Source organism: Amblyomma americanum, chromosome 1 (assembly GCF_052857255.1).
Source record: "Amblyomma americanum isolate KBUSLIRL-KWMA chromosome 1, ASM5285725v1, whole genome shotgun sequence".
Lineage (NCBI taxonomy): Eukaryota > Metazoa > Arthropoda > Arachnida > Ixodida > Ixodidae > Amblyomma > Amblyomma americanum.
The window spans coordinates 503484405-503500200 of NC_135497.1; the positions used below are offsets into that span (position 1 = coordinate 503484405).

Sequence of the window (15796 nt, forward strand, 5' to 3'; positions counted from 1 at the left end):
TATCAAAGTTCACATTCCCTGACCATCTGAAAAAAATATTTTCCCGGCTTCTCGCTCGACGTAAGTATACTGGTTAATTTGCACACGCACTGCTCCTTTCAGTTGATTCATGAAAATAATTCAACAGCATTCGAGGACGTCATTTAATTCCTCCATTGTTCAGAACTTCAGATGTTTGCATGGAAAAAGGAAACACGTGCAGTGGGACTAATCTCTCTGACTAAATGGTGCAACAGCAGTACTCCTATATTTTGGGACTGCTATTGCGGTTCAACCTGTTCTAGATCTCCAGCCTTCTCAAAAAATTAAAAAATTCTCGTGATATTTTGCAAGAATGATATCAGAGGTTCTAATTGAGATAATTTTTTACTTCACGTGTATGATGTTTGCAAAGGTCTTAAAGCTATTCACTTTTACTTATGCGACTCTTCATGCTTAGGTTGAGTCTCGATTTGATCTTCTTAACGACTGCCAAATGACCGTTCGTTAAATTTTAGGAACGAGGCCATAGCGGGCGTAGGAATTAGTGGCGGCGTCGATGATTTTGTTGTTTTGATTTTTTTGTACAGACAGCTTGCTCGGCTTCCAAGAGTACTGATGCAAAGGGAGAGCCGGGCACCTTCTTTCGCATTTTTTGCTTGAACTGGATCTAAAGAAGCCTTGCACAGAAGTTTTTTGTTCATGCCATTTGATGGTGTTTTCTGTTAAAATTATTTTGCGCTATGCGGTTAAACGTTATGAAGAACCTGGACCGCCGCGGTGGCTGAGTGGTTATGGCGCTCGGCTGCTGGTCCGAAAGACGCGGGTTCGATCCCGGCCGCGGCGGTCGAATTCCGATGGAGGCGAAATTCTAGAGGCCCGTGTGCTGTGCGACGTCAGTGCACGTTAAAGAACCCCAGGTGGTCGAAATTTCTGGAGCCCTTCACTACGGCGTCTCCCATAGCCTGAGTCGCTTTGGGACGTTAAACCCCCATAAACTAAACTATTATGAAGAACCCAAGACCAGACTTCGGATGCATTTTAAAGCAGGCTTCTTGCGGATCATGTTTCAATAGCAAGCATTTCACGGCCTGTCATGATGCCTAGTATGCAGCGAGCAATTTGATGGAGGAATAGTGCAAACAAAGGACGGGACATTTGAAGGCACACACGGCGAGCGCTTTCCAGTGTCTCGTGACTTGTTTGCACTATCCTTCCATCAAAATATACCAATACAAACATGGTCAACTTTTCGCTCTGCTACAGTGCGCACATTGCAAAACATTCAAAAATAAAGAACAACAATATTTATCAAGACTCAGAGGTAAGCACTCAATTTTTCAGCACAGCGAACAAGAATTAGTACTTTAGTTATTTTTCACACAGCATAAAATGATTCACTAGCAAAACCCAACAGCTGCTGCACATAACTTTGGCGTGCCTATGGAAACGGTGACGGTATACACAAACGCTTTGTCACCCTTGGCAGATATGGGCGGCAAAGCCGGATGTGTTTTCTAACTAGGCGCTGCGACGTCACCCGGAGTCGTATGTCCAGGCAACACATGTTGTGCAGGTGACGCTGTAGAACCAAGCGCCCCCTCTTAAGTATTCGTTGTCAGTAATTAAGGAACGTGGCTCCTAATCGAGTTATGTAGAATTTCTGCCGTTTTTACTGTCAGCTTACCCTTGCAGTAATGTATAAACATGGGGTTTTGAATCGAAATGATGAAATTTGCGATTATTCGTTCTGGACATCCGAAAAGATCTGAATTGCGCTAAAGTAAGGTAGCATTGTGAACGTGTAAAAACAAAAGCATCATTTATGGTACTCACTCTTAGAAACGCTACCACATTGGAAGCGAAGAAAAGCCTTAAAATCCAAGGTGTCGAAGAATAATGTGCTTTGTTGTACTAAGAGAGATATAGGAGCTGAGCTCATGTCGATCTTGACAACTCCCGAAGGAAGCGCTACAAAACAGTCAATATTGTCGCGTTCGACGGCGACAGGTTTCGTGGCACTCATCCCGGTTGACGAAGGCGTTGGAGCCCAATAAACATCGGTGTCGAAGCAGAAATTCCCACTCCACCCTGTGACACTGGAACGCGGTGCCTTTATCCGTCACCGACGGAGCGGCAAAAAAAAAACGGAAGGCGAAGCTGCGAAGGTTCGCACAACTGTGACACCGGCAGCAGGCATCCCCGCTCCCGACGTGTCCGCGAATCGTTGCACTGCGCGCCGCACACGGCCGCAGTGTCAAAGACGGGTGCCGAGGCCAGCGGGCATCTGCCACCCGCAAAGGACCATGGGACACACTTGCGGCCGTCGTGGAACCACCAGTCACCGCGAACGTCTTCAGCAGTGCAGGCTACGAACCGCGGCTTCTGAACGCAACGGTGCTCAGGAGCCCACCGGCCCTTGACACAGGCCGCCAAGCAGTCCTCGATGGAGGCGAATTGGTTCGGACTGCGGTTGCACACGTGAGCCCTCTGCACTGTCGCAGATAGGCACGATCCTTCGTCCGGGTCATAGAAGAACTGCGCCGCTCCGTTGACATTGCAGAAGGACTTGTGGACGGTTGGGCAGACTGTGCCATCCTTGTCGTTGCTGCTCTGCATGCGGAGAAGTAAGCTTTGATTATCCGCTCCTAGCGTGGCTCTCTACCATGGTAAGTTACTGGGCAGTGGATGGTACTGAGCACATAAGCAGCGCTAGTGCTGACTGGGGCAGATGCACAGTTTCCTTCCCAAATATATAGGCTACGGAGCTCATGGCCCGAGTGGACATCAAATATTTTTGCGAGGTTCATGTGTTACTTTTGTCATGTGCTTCCCAAAAGTGAAGAAGCACGCATACGGATGGATGAACCTTGAGCCGATCCGTGTGTTTCTTGACTTAGTCTTGTTGACCATCCGGCGGATTATGATTAAGAACATGCCGAACGAACTCGCTCCAATGGATATATGTTCACGGATATGTTCCGTGTTAAGAATATGATGTGTGTAAACAGGCGAGAACTGTTAATTTTGGCAAGCTTTCCAGGAGTGACGGAGCGGAAAAGCTGTTGAAAGTAATATTACGGTCGGCAGCGGTTACGATCGCATTAGTAATCCGGTTGCTTTGCTGAAAACTCTACGAGTGAACACTAGCGTAAGTGAACATTCTTCAGAGATGAAAGTAGAACTATGTTTTTCTACAATAACTGGCAATTTTTTTCAGATTACCTCTTCCTATCTCTCCGCACTACCGTCAGGATATGAGAGGAATATTGCTGCTGCAGCCTAATGTTCCAGCGCAAAAAACCTTATTTCTCCCTTCTTCATCGCTGCATACGCTCCGCCATTAATACTGCGTTAAGTCTAAAAACACTTTTAATAGGCTGGGGTCATATCGCGTGAACACTGTGAGCCCGAAATGGGGAAGGACTTTTCCAAACTTGTTTCAACAGCCGATGGTTCATTGATATAGAGGATAAAGAACAGGCATAGATAGGTACTTGCGGAGCGAAAGACATATTCTCTCCAAAGCCGGTGGTGTGCGGAAATGCCGAAAAACTTTACTAGCCGAACTGAAACAATGGTCTGCCTCGAGACTGAAGTCAATATATTTTAGGCTTAGATTGCAAAAATGCGTTATGATTTTTATTTCAGCCTAGCGTGGACTTCAGATACGTTACAGTCTTTGATACGCATGTTATTGCTTTGAAACTTGCTCTAGGTCGAGTTAAAATCAGTGGTTTGAATCAGGCTTGTTAGGCAAAATATACCGCCCTCTGTGGAAGACAAACGGGTACACATGGCACTGTCACGGCCTTACGGCGCGCAAGTCTAGAAGCCACGGAGGAAGACTTGACTTGCTCCGTGCTAGAAGTTGAGCTCGAGAAAATTGCTAAAAATGAAACAATATTATACCGCAGAACAATGCTAATCGTGTCCTATGCAGTAAAAGACGTTTTTTAGGACCTTTGTATTACACTTTGGCACATATATGTCAAAACTCTGCTGAGACCAGAAGAAACTAGCCCCATGTCACTATGCAGACAGTACTGCCGAAAAAGATAAAATGAAGAATTCAGTTTGAGGCTCTCCTAGACACTGCGTTACATGTCCATTAAAAACTGAAAAAAATCTACCGAAATCTAACGAACAGCGGACCTAACGTGGACAGAAGAATTAAGAGAATAGAAGGAATAAACTACCTTCTGCAGTGTGACAAAAAAAGTTACTGGTAAACGTTCCTGGCAGCCCAAAATGAGGCTTAAGCTACTTTTGTGAAATATTTTCTATCTTCAGGAGGAGTTTTCAGACTACCTTAGGCAAAAAATAAAATTGGCGGGATTCGTTTCAGTTTGTGTATCAACGGGCAAAAACCCGTTTTAACTCAACTGCAGTGTCACGTGCGATGAAAACTCGCAATTTTCCCAACTCCGTCGCTTATTCCACTCCCCAAAAAGGTCTCTCACTACATTACGGTGCAATTAAACCTTTCTAGTTGTTTGTAACACACCTCGCCGTCCATGTTGATGGAGTTTGTATACATGCATGCTACCTCTGATTTTTGTGATACGTTTTGTGCTTATGTTTAAAGTTGACGAAGGAAATTATTTCTTTTTGAACAAGCATTATGGTTCGAGCGGTTCTTTTTAGTACGCGTCGTTTATAATTAGTCTTACATGTTTAATGCAACCTTCAAGCCATAGTTGTTTTTTTGTGGTTGTAAAGCTAATTTATAAATGCTTTACTAGGCGCCAGTCAGTTGCTAAGATACAAAAAATCAATTAACTCTTCCAGGAGGGGACGAGAAACAGCATTTAATAAAACATCGAGATGGGTCGTTGGGATTTTTTTCACCATCTAACTAGACATATTCATTATATTTGTGGCCACGGGTGTTTAGAAAATACTTGGTTTGGTGTAGTAGAACTAAAGCTAATAATGGCTTGCATTACACACAATAATAAAATGTACGGAAAATGAAATCGGCGCGACCCACAACCGTCTGGACGTTTCCTAATCATTCTCCGCAGAGGGTAGCTGTACGTGACGGAACTAAGGACTCATAATTCTTGAGGGCGGGCAATCGATTTACGTGTTCAAAACAGGAAATGAAAGCCATGATAAACATAGTTGTGCGTTAGTTTTTGAAGGTGGTAATCTACCTTGACCTTCGATGCTTCATCATGAACTAATCACGCGCGCAACTTGTACAAATTTATTATTGCGTAAATAGTTTTTGTGTATACTACCTCTCCACCCTATTTTCTCTGCCTGTCCCCTCACCTCTCTCATTTCATTTGTCCATTCTGCCAGCTATCCTTTATTTCCGCTGTCCAAGCTTAGGTGCTTCAGTATCGGTGGCAGATGGCGGGGTTAGCGAAAACCTTTTCCTTTATTTTTATTATTATTTTAATCAACCCCTACTACTACTTGACCATCGGGTGTATCCTACCAGTCAGCACCACTCGCGTGCGCTTATCTTCGTTTAGTTGCAATACGCACGGGGGAATCACTGACGTTAGTAGTAGGGACGGGTGGATCCTTCATGCCTTGCTTGTCTGAAGCCGTTTCGTTCGCGCCTGGTGACCGATCAGGCGCTGTGGTTTGCTCGGGCACCCGTGTCGGCGTCGGCTTCTCAGTGGTCATGTTCCCAAGACTGGTCTTGCTGGTAGTGCGGGTCGTATGGCCTCCGCTGCTCTCAGTTGTTGGTGAACGCGTTTCCGTTGGCGGTTGGGTGGTGGTATGCGTCTCGGGTGAACTGGGTGCATCTTTCATCTTCAAGGAGCCCTAGAAATAAATAACTTTAATATTAGCCATACGTTTTTAGGAAAAGTCTATTGATACCTAATGTAGTCGCAGTTGCTCCTGCTATGAGTAGATTGCTGTATTCAAGGCTTCATGACTGCAGTGCTCGTAAGGCCGACAACCAACACCGATCAAATCATCTCGCCTATACTACAAGTGTAAAAAGATTAATCTTCCTCTTAAATAGAAATATATCTAGAGAGCGCCATAAATCAGAGGAGTTAAAAAAAATAGTGCTCTCGATCAGCCCAAGTTACCTACAAACCCAGTGGGTGAGCATTCGCCAGTAGGTGAGTAGTCGCCTAAAAACCCAAAGAGAACAAAGTTAAGTCTAGCGTGACCTATACGTCATGCTGCAAGCTCACTCCCTAACAAGGGTGACTAAAATCATTTAAGTTCTGTTTGCCGCAAGCCATCATGCAGCACACTATCTCCACGACCACGGCGTTCCGAATAAATGAATACCTGTCCAAGACTTTTGAATAGTGCAGCCGAGTCACCTGGTGAGGCGCAGGTGCATCCGTAGGTGGCGGGCCCAGCGTCAGGTCGAAGATGCGCGGGTCAGGCTTGCGCAACTTGTTGACTTGGTTCCCACCAACCGAGAGTGTGTCTTCTGTCATATCTGCTGTGCGCGCGTACATGTGAATGCCGACCACGATCACCGCCGAGGTGAGCAGCATCGCCAGACTGGTGAGCATGCGCACAATAACACGGGGAACCTGCGCATTGCAAAAAAGGGCACAATGTCGTTAAGAAAGGGGGGGAGAGCTACTTAGTCCATTGTGTTCAGGCCTCCGGTTTCAGTGCGGGAGCATGAATAGTGGCCATTCCGGGCATTAAGACATAGTGTGTTCGTACGTTTGTCTGAAGCCTGCTTTGTGGCAGGCTGCCCAACCGATTGTAAGGAACCATACCAGGTGTGTATACATACATACATACATACATATATATATATATATATATATATATATATATATATATATATATATATATATATATATATATATAATATAAACACCAAGTGTCCTAGCTGAATCTAACCAAGCTGAATGTAACCAACCACGGAATGTTCCAGCGGCGTGAAATCCAGTGTGGTTTGTTTACAGTCGCGTGACATAGCAGTACATTTTTCGTTATTCATAGATAATAATTATGTCTAATTAGCTAACTTTTCAACTTTTGACTTAAAATCAGCTGACGCAAACGTTCGTTCAAAGTTACCGTTTACGTAAAGTAGTTTTTTACCTGCCTTAAACCATAACTCGCACAATAGACAACACCACGCGACAACGGTGGAACTTGAACCTCGCAAGATATGTGTTAGAGAACGAAATCCTTTTTTCTTCTGAAGAGAGCCCCCCGATGAGCCTTTGTGTGCACATTGGGGCGGAGATGTGAGCCAACAGCTGTTTACGCGATGGCTTCCTTTTAAAGCCAGTAAATGAAGCTACGTCAATCGTACCTTGGTGGAAACAACGCTGCTAGCTGTTTTTCGAGATGATCTGCAACTTTTCCATTGACACTTCTTTCCTCAATAACTATAAAATCGGCTATCTAGACCCATCTAATTGACTTTAAAGATCGAAAAAAGGATACTTCTGACTAGGCCATGCGACACTGAACAACCCTCAGTTGGTTTCACTGGTGGTTTCACTGGGCTAGAACACTCGTCTTTTATTTAAAGCTTGGTGTCATTTAGCTGCGACACCTGGCGTATATACTACGGACTTAATGGGATTAGCCAATGGAACTAATCAGTGAGGCCATGTGACGCCAAAATATTGTGACGTCATCCATACGTCTGATGACGTCATGCCTACAGCCAATCAGAGTACAGCAACAAAAAGTACACATCGTCTAGTGATAGCATCGGAGATCGAAGAGTGGCGATCGGATGTTAACGGAGAGGGAAAGTAGGTGTTGAAAGGCTGAGCCACCGACATAGCGGCAAACGCTAATGCTTCCGCATTTCTACAATGCAGTCTCTGCAGTCTTTGGCGCTCGGCTGCTGACCCGAAAGGCGTGGGTTTCGATCCCGACCGCAGCGGTCGAATTTCGATGGAAGCGAAATTCTAGAGGCCCGTTTACTGTGCGATGTCAGTGCACGTTAAAGAACCCCAAGTGGTCGAAATTTCCGGAGCCCTTCACTACGGCGTCTCATAGCCCGAGTCGCTCTGGGAGGTTAGACCAATATAAACCTAAACCAAACCATCTCGCCATTTCTTCACACAGAGACAGGCTGGCGCCAACTAAGAACTGCAACTCAGTAACTATCAACTATAATCAGTTAGTAGCTGACGCCAGTCTTCTCTCTTCAAGTTCTCATTTGTGCAAGAGCTAACCGCACGACCAGTCTAAAGCCGCTGCAGAAGAAATCAGGAAAATTGAGTGTATAGATGGTTTATGGTGGTTTAACGTCCCAAAGCATCCAATGCTATGAGGAACGCCGTAGTGAAGGGCTCTGGAAATTTCGACCCCCTGGGGTTCTTTAACGTGCACTGGGATGTATTACGCACAACTGTCTCTATGGCTTTGTAGGCACTTCGCTCATTCTACGGAAGTTGAAACCCATTAGATTCTTTCAATTAACACGAAGGGACGCGAAAATGGTTCATATCCTTTTAGTACGTTTTGTTTTAAGCGCAGGATAAAAAAAACACGATAAACGTCGCCCAATCTCTACAGTGCACATGCATGCCGAAACTTGCGCCTCTGAAGCAGTCTTGGTATCACTTCATCGAGCCGCGCCTGGGGCAGAAGGAAAACAAACAAACAAAAAAGTCTGGACGCAAGAAAAGCGACGACGCGCCGTCTGCCCATGGAAGTGGCGCCACAGTTCTATCGCTGATAAGTGAGTCAGCGCCGACCGCCATTGAAAAGGCCTGCAGTCGACAGTAGTGGGCATGCGCAAGTGGCTGATTCGCGGTTAAAAATGCCACCGACGAAGACCGCCGGTCATTCTTCGTGTTTGCTAGGAGCGAGAGCTTATTTTCGCCGTAAAAGCGGAAGTGGTGCTGGACCTGCCTCTGTGCGCGTTTCCAATGGGTTGCTGTGATTTTGACCGTCTACCGGAGACGCATGGATGCCGTTGCACTCACGGACTACCGACGACTGCCGAGGAATACGCCTCTCCGAGCCAGGCCGTCGGCATCGAAGGTGAGTGCGAGGCAAGGCCTCGCGGCGAGGGCGACATGTTTCCGTGAAACCTTTTAGTCAAAATTTAAGCTTCACTCGCACTGTTCCCGCGAGCATTGAATAATAACCAGCAAACAACACGCAGCATGTAGAGGAGAGGTTTCATGGGCTGTCGCCATCGGGTTTCTGGTTCGTGACGCAAGCGAGGCGAGCTAGGATTCGCGCCGCGCATTCAGCTCTAGGTTTAGCTCACACTAGTCAGTTCAGCTTTAGGTATTGAGCCAGCGACGAAACTTCGTATGCAGGGTGTTTCACCTAAGACTTTGCGCAGTTTTTGAAAGTGGGCAGTTTGAGTTAGAAGAGCGCCTTTTCCGGCATACCTTTGCCGGCGGCGTGGTGCGTCGGAGTACAGCTGAGGCGTGGTAACTAGCACGCTGGTTAAGTAATACTGAATAGTTTCATAACCGCCTTTTTCTTTTGGGTTCCTTGATAGTTGAGGGACGTGTAGCCTACCGCAAGTTTTATCCATTTCAGTTTTTGGAATTTTGGGGGCGTGGTTGCCCTCGGCCCTGTGGCCCAACTAATATTGGCTACATCACACAAAAGTACGTGCGCGAGAGGCCTACGGGCTTAGCAACCTCTGCACGTAACTCGTGGAAATAGCCAAAATTTGTTAGGCCACAGCGCCGAGGGTGGCTGCGTTTTCGAAATTCTGGAGTGTTCTGGATGTTGCTTACGGTGGGCTGCACGTCTCTAAGATATTGTGGGATTTAACAGTGATAGAAGGTTGACTATTCAGTCCTGCTTAACCGGCACTCTAGTTATCCCGCTTTGGCTGTATTATGATGCACTACGCCGCTGGTGCACTACGCACTATGCCGAAAGGGTCGCCCTTCTACCTCAAAAAGCCTATTTTTGGGAATTGCGTGCGGTCTTGGGTGAACACACCCGGTATGGAGAGCTTTGCTCGCTGCCTCAACGGGGTTTATATATGTGAGCTCGCTATCGTTTGTGTCACGAAACAAAAGCTCGTTCCGAACGCCGTTGCGACCAAGCCACTATGTCGTGCAGCCGTACTCCCGGGCGCGCATATTCTTTTGAGACATGTGGCTTGTGGCCGTACACGGTGCTCGGAAATTCTCGCCAGCCTCGTCGAGCAACTCCGAAGAAGGGACGCTGCCTACGGTCTGCGGCACATCGTGTTTCCGCTGCAGCCAAGGTCTGTTCGGTTTTCTTAATTGTTTCAGCCCCGCGGCGCAACGGCTTCAGTCGCGCTCACTTAGCCCACCACGGTGAGTACATGGAAGTGCGATATGCTTGCGTGTATGTCATTCCTTGTTCTTTTTTTCTTTGCAGATGTGCTCATTCCAGCATTCCCGCACTTAATCCAACGGCACTGGTGCATTCGGCTCGCAATGTCATCTGGACTGATATGGTAGTTACGGGTCGTGCAAGGTTCCTTTCGTGCACCCTCTGCCTCCTGTCACAAACGTTGTACTGTCGGCTGCTTTGACTGCACTGCATCGCAGCGTCCTTTCCCGCGTTTTCGGTAAGCAGGACCACGACTTATCGAAACGAAACTGGCATGGCTGCAGATGAAAGCAGTGCCCCCCCAAGGCTGCTTAATACCATGGCGCCGCTGAAGACGGTCCAGGATGTAGTTCAGTTGAAGCTCTCGTGGAATAAGCCACGTTCGTTCCCGACAGTGCAGCTAGTGTACAGTGCGACCCTTTGATGACTTCGGAATGCTGACGACATCCATGGCTACATGAAGAGGGTTTGATCGCTCTGGTTGGTGCATGGTGATGGAAATGGTTGCACAGTGCTAGCAGACGGGATGGAAGAGAACACAGAATATGTCTGTTATTCTCTTGCGTCTCGTCTGTTCGCTCTGCTCGGTCGTTTCCATCTATGGTTGCATTTCGCAAAGGTTCCCTTTTTGTTCTTTGCAGACATGCCGGCTTAGGGTCTCACTTACATAAGGACACCACGGAGCCGCCTTAGCAACTGCGAGCTCAGAACTCTCGACTCGGTCCGGCATCCATGTACCGCGCAAGATACTCCCTTCTTGGCTCGCGTTGCTGCTGCCTCCCGCCACAAACGCTGTACTGTCGGCTGTTTTGACTGCACTGCATCGCAGCATCGTTTTCTGCGTTTTCGGTAAGCGAGACCGCGACTTATCGAAACGTGAAAACTGGCATGGCTGCAGATGAAAGCAGTACCCCCTAAGGCTGCTCAATACCATGGCGCCGCTGAAGGTCTAAGATGTAGTTCAGTCGAAGCTCGCGTGGAATAAGCCACGTTCGTTCCCGGCAGTGCAGCCAGTGTACAGTGTGACCCTCGGACGACTTTGAAACACTCACGGCATCCATGGTTGCAAGAAGAGGCTTGATCGGTCTGGTTGGTGCATGTTGATGGAAACGTCCGAACAGCGCTCACAGACCGGATGGAAGAGAACACAGAGCGTGTTCTCTTCCATCCCGTCTGTTCACGTTGTTCAGGCGTTTCCTTCTATGGCTTCATTTGGCGAAGGTTTCTTTTATCTTTCCAGATATCGTGGCTCAGAGTCTTCCTTGGATGAGGAGAGCACGGAGCCGACTCTGGAAGTCCGAGCTCGGATCTGTGGCCCCGGTCCGGCGCCTATGCACGACGCAAGGCAGTCCCTTCCTGCCCCGCCCGTCTTTTTAGCTCTCTTGATACCAGGAGTAGGGTGGTAAGTGCAAATGAATCGAAGCCGGCGTGGCATGCCACACTTTTGCTCCCGACAGTACGGAAAGTGTGCAGCGTGTCCGTAGGAAGCCTGTGTAGCATACGCCCGACATCCATGTTTTCCACTTGTCGTTGCAGATACGCCAACTTAAGTTCCCTGAGCCGCGTCGGAAAGTACGAGCTCTGATGTCTGGCCCTGTTCGGTATCCATGCAACACGCAGGATGTTCAATTCCTGCCTCACGTATGCCTCCTTTCCACAGAAGAGCTGTATCTACTCAAGTCTGCTATGAATCTACTACAGTTAGTGCTTGGTCTGTTCGCCGCTCGTTCAATATAAATTGTTATTTTCGGGCTTGTCTCCGTCCTACTTATTCGTATTGCTACCAGTCACCCATGTTAGGCTTATTTCATCAAATTCAGCAGCATATGGTGTCCTTGTGTATGGCCACACACTACAGGGTTTATCTCCACTTCACCACATTCGCACAAGTCGTGCATGTATTGCACCTACACTGGAGTCAGTCGGATATCACACAGCAAGCATTCCTTTTGTGTTGGTAATACTCTTGATATCCGCAAGTACATTCCTTCAAGCAAACGTCTCGGCAACATCATTACGAGCTATAGGCGTTTCCATTCACTTCATAAGTTTCGCCTTTCATTGTTGATTGCACCAATCTGGTCGAATGTCCAGTTGTTTGGCGTTACTTTACAAACCACACAACAATTTGATCAAAATCGCTCATTCCCAATTACTACAAACTGTATTATTCGTGCCTGTGCAGTTCAAAAGCACACCTTCTCATCGGTGCAGTCATTCCCGATCACCTGTATATGCTAATTAACACCTTTTGCATACTTTCAAGGGGGCCCCTTCACCAGGCAAGGTGGACGTCAGTCCGGCTCTTTTGCGGTGTGCAAGGCTGCTTTCTTCTTTACAATACTTTCGATTCTTTTTGTGTACTTCGGTTTTTTTCCCTGCCTTCGTTTGCTTTGTTTTTGACTTGCCTCTTTGTATCTGAGGCTTTCCGTTTTTCTATTTGGGTATATAGAGATGCTCTGTGTGCGTCACTGTGTCTTGAGTCAGTACGGACGTTTGGTTGAAATAAAGGGAAAACATGAAAACTTGTGGAACGTGCTCAGAAGAGAAAGGCGAAGCATGGGTTCTAAAAAAAAAGAAATCTGGCATGCCTCAACGATGTGGCCCATGAATGACCTCCTTGAAGACATGTGCAGAATAACATTCTAATCACCGGTTGTGCATCACGGCGGCACATGGGCTTCACCTCCTTCCCGGGGCCTACCAGCCGGGTGTGGACACCGACGGTCTCTACGCTGCTGCTTCCAGTCAATCCAACGCGAGTGCCTAGTCGGCGCCTCTTGGACATCGACGCGATGGCCTGCTGACCCGGATCGTCATCGCCGCTGCGACGACTCCTGTGTGCCAGCTCCGAGCTACTGCCGACGTGGTGCAAAGAGCTGCCGCCTTCACCTGTCCCTGTTCGCGGCCATCGACTGCGGGAGGCGGCGCATCGATGCCCTGAGAGTCCAAGTAAGCAAACTGCTCGCAAACCTTGGTTGTCTGTTAGGCCAAGTCAGTTAGCTATTGATAGGACTCTCCCTCTGTTTTGTTTGCATTGTATGTATGAGCGGTATTTAGGAGTTCTGCGTCGTATAAAATGTGTCGTTTGCAACCGCCTTGCTTTACTGTTCTACATGTATTATTCATTTTTCTTTTCCAGATAGCTGCCGTGTCTTCGTCACCTCGAGGCTCTCCCCTCTTTGAACCCAGCACTTCAGTATCGGAGCCTCAACTCTCCCGTTGTTTGAGTACGCTTTCTCAATAAGCATTTCTTACTTTCGTTTTGACCTCCTTATAGTTACGTTTTATTGCAAAGCTCATTGCAAATTCTTTTACTTGCATTGGTTTCTTTTCATTTACTCAGCGATAGCTGTTTGCGTGTTGTCCTGTGATGCACGCACTCCCTTGCACCCATGTGCTCTACACACAACTTGCATAGCCGCCATACTAAACCTGAGGCGCAAAATCCTCTTATGCACCATAAAACCCCGTTCCAACTAAACACCCTTAATCCCGACACCCGCACCCGTTGACCACTTACTGTACCCGGCTACTCCTACATACTTCACGCCGGATTACTACACCCGGTTATGTCCCTAGACATATGTTATGGATGGATGAGCGATCGTGCGTGACTCGTGCCTACCGTACCCCACATCCCTACCCTTTGCCACAGGGTAAGCGTCCGGTCACTCGTTGCCGGCCGCACACGCAAAATATCCACGATATTCGTCTTACACCTAAAGGGCAAATGTCAGAGAATTTAATTATTTGGTGCAGAACAAATTTGTTAGGCCAATAGTAATATTCGTTGGATGCTGTCGGCATGCGCGCGCAACTTGCTTGTTTGTGCCGTTTTGTTTACGTTGCCTTTTGTTTCTGCAGGTAGGCCGGCTCTTACTTTCCCGTTCAACACAAGCCATCTGGACGTGCTATTTTGTGAATCGGGACTGGCACAAAATACTTAATTTTGCTGGGTGGCTGAGCAGTTCGGTGCATGCAACTCTGCTGGCCAAATATTTGGAATTTCGCTACGTTCTTCGCTGCATAATAATGAAGATAATTTTTACTTGAACATAAAATGAAGTGCCCATAAGGCGATGCGCGATGCGGAAGAGGAAAAGAAAAACGCGCGCGAAATGCGCCTACCAGCTGTTCTAGTTTGGTTAATCACTATGATTGAGATAAATGGTTGATATATTTATTTTAATGCCTATCACAGCGCACGCGCATCCCAAAAACAATGTATGTGCAGCACCATCGCTCACATGCAAATACTCACTCGTGTGCAAGAAACATTTCGACTACTTTTATTCTTAGAAATTTTTTACATGTCACACGTCGGAACAATGAGGCGATTATTGATCTTGTCTCACACGCGTCTGCATAACGCAACTATTGATGTCAGTCTCCAAATTAATTTTTTGTATTACCTGACTGGCGGAGGGCTTTACTGACAAAAAAAAAAGATGAAAAGGAGTTTCGTTAGCTCGTCTCAACATTTCCAACAAAAGCATTCCTAACAGGAATGAGTGTATGAACGCAGTTTTTCGCGAACTGGAAGATTTGACTACAATAATTTCTCATTTACAGGCTTGTATTTTTTTCTATTTACTTTTTTGGTATCGTCAACTGATCGATGTGAGTGAATGAAAACCTTTCAAAGAATTTGCTGCACATTGAACGGATGGACCATTACTTTCAATATTTCCATTATAGTACCTTACAATTTACCAATATTAATTTTTCCCCCAATAATGTAAAACACGTCTAGGAAATATCTAGCATTCCACTGACAGCTCTTGGCCATTTGTGTTAGAGAAATATTCTGGCTAATATTCCTGTTTCGTTTTTTATGGCAGCCCTCAACCGAACAATAAGTTTCTCCACTCTTTGAAAGTCGCGGAATTCCAGCCATGACTCACAACGAGCGGCAACCCCTCTTTTGTGCATTTGCGAGCAGGACGGCACGTGCTCACAATGAGAGAAAGAGCGCCAGCGGTGCGAAAAGTACGCGTACCAGTCGAGACGTTGCTCACTCAATGCGCTCCTCTGGCGACGTGCCCGGACAGAAGTTCGGAAGTGACCGCCAGGGGGAGAGGCGCTACGCGTGCTTCGCCCGCTTTCTGTATCACCGAAATCACGTGACGACCATGATGCTCTGCAGCGCGAGTGAACATCGGGGTTAAGTGGAAGCCCACGGGGCCGATGCCCCCCCCCCCCCCCCGCACCTGTTACCAGGAGCGATCATGCCCGGGGAAGGGGGGGGGGAATCGAGGAATGTACGTCGAGGCGTGACGCCCGCTTAGGGTGAGAGCTGCGCATTCCACTGGGCTCGCGACAGCCCACGGGGAGTCGAGGAATGTACGTCGAGGCGTGACGCCCGCTTAGGGTGAGAGCTGCGCATTCCACTGGGCTCGCGACAGCCCACGGGGCCAATGCCCCCCCTCCCCCCCCTCCCGCACCTGTTACCAGGAGCGATCATGCCCGGGGCGGGCCCTGGGCTCCGCCCACTAGTACATACGATGCATTTGCTTTGCTATTGGTCCAAATTGGGCGAGAGCTAGATTACTCAAGCTCCGCCCAA

The 15796-nt window shown here is 47.5% G+C and overlaps 1 long non-coding RNA gene and 1 pseudogene across 1 annotated transcript; one reads left to right on the plus strand and one right to left on the minus strand.

Moving 5' to 3' along the window:
- Positions 1-1294: 1294 nt before the first annotated feature.
- On the minus strand, positions 1295-6490 carry LOC144106336 (uncharacterized; annotated as a pseudogene).
- Positions 6491-12226: 5736 nt separating this feature from the next.
- LOC144106346 (uncharacterized) lies at positions 12227-14129 on the plus strand. Its single transcript, XR_013308978.1, has 3 exons — positions 12227-13179; positions 13370-13457; positions 14095-14129. It is a non-coding gene; the product is annotated as an uncharacterized LOC144106346 (long non-coding RNA).
- Positions 14130-15796: the final 1667 nt, after the last annotated feature.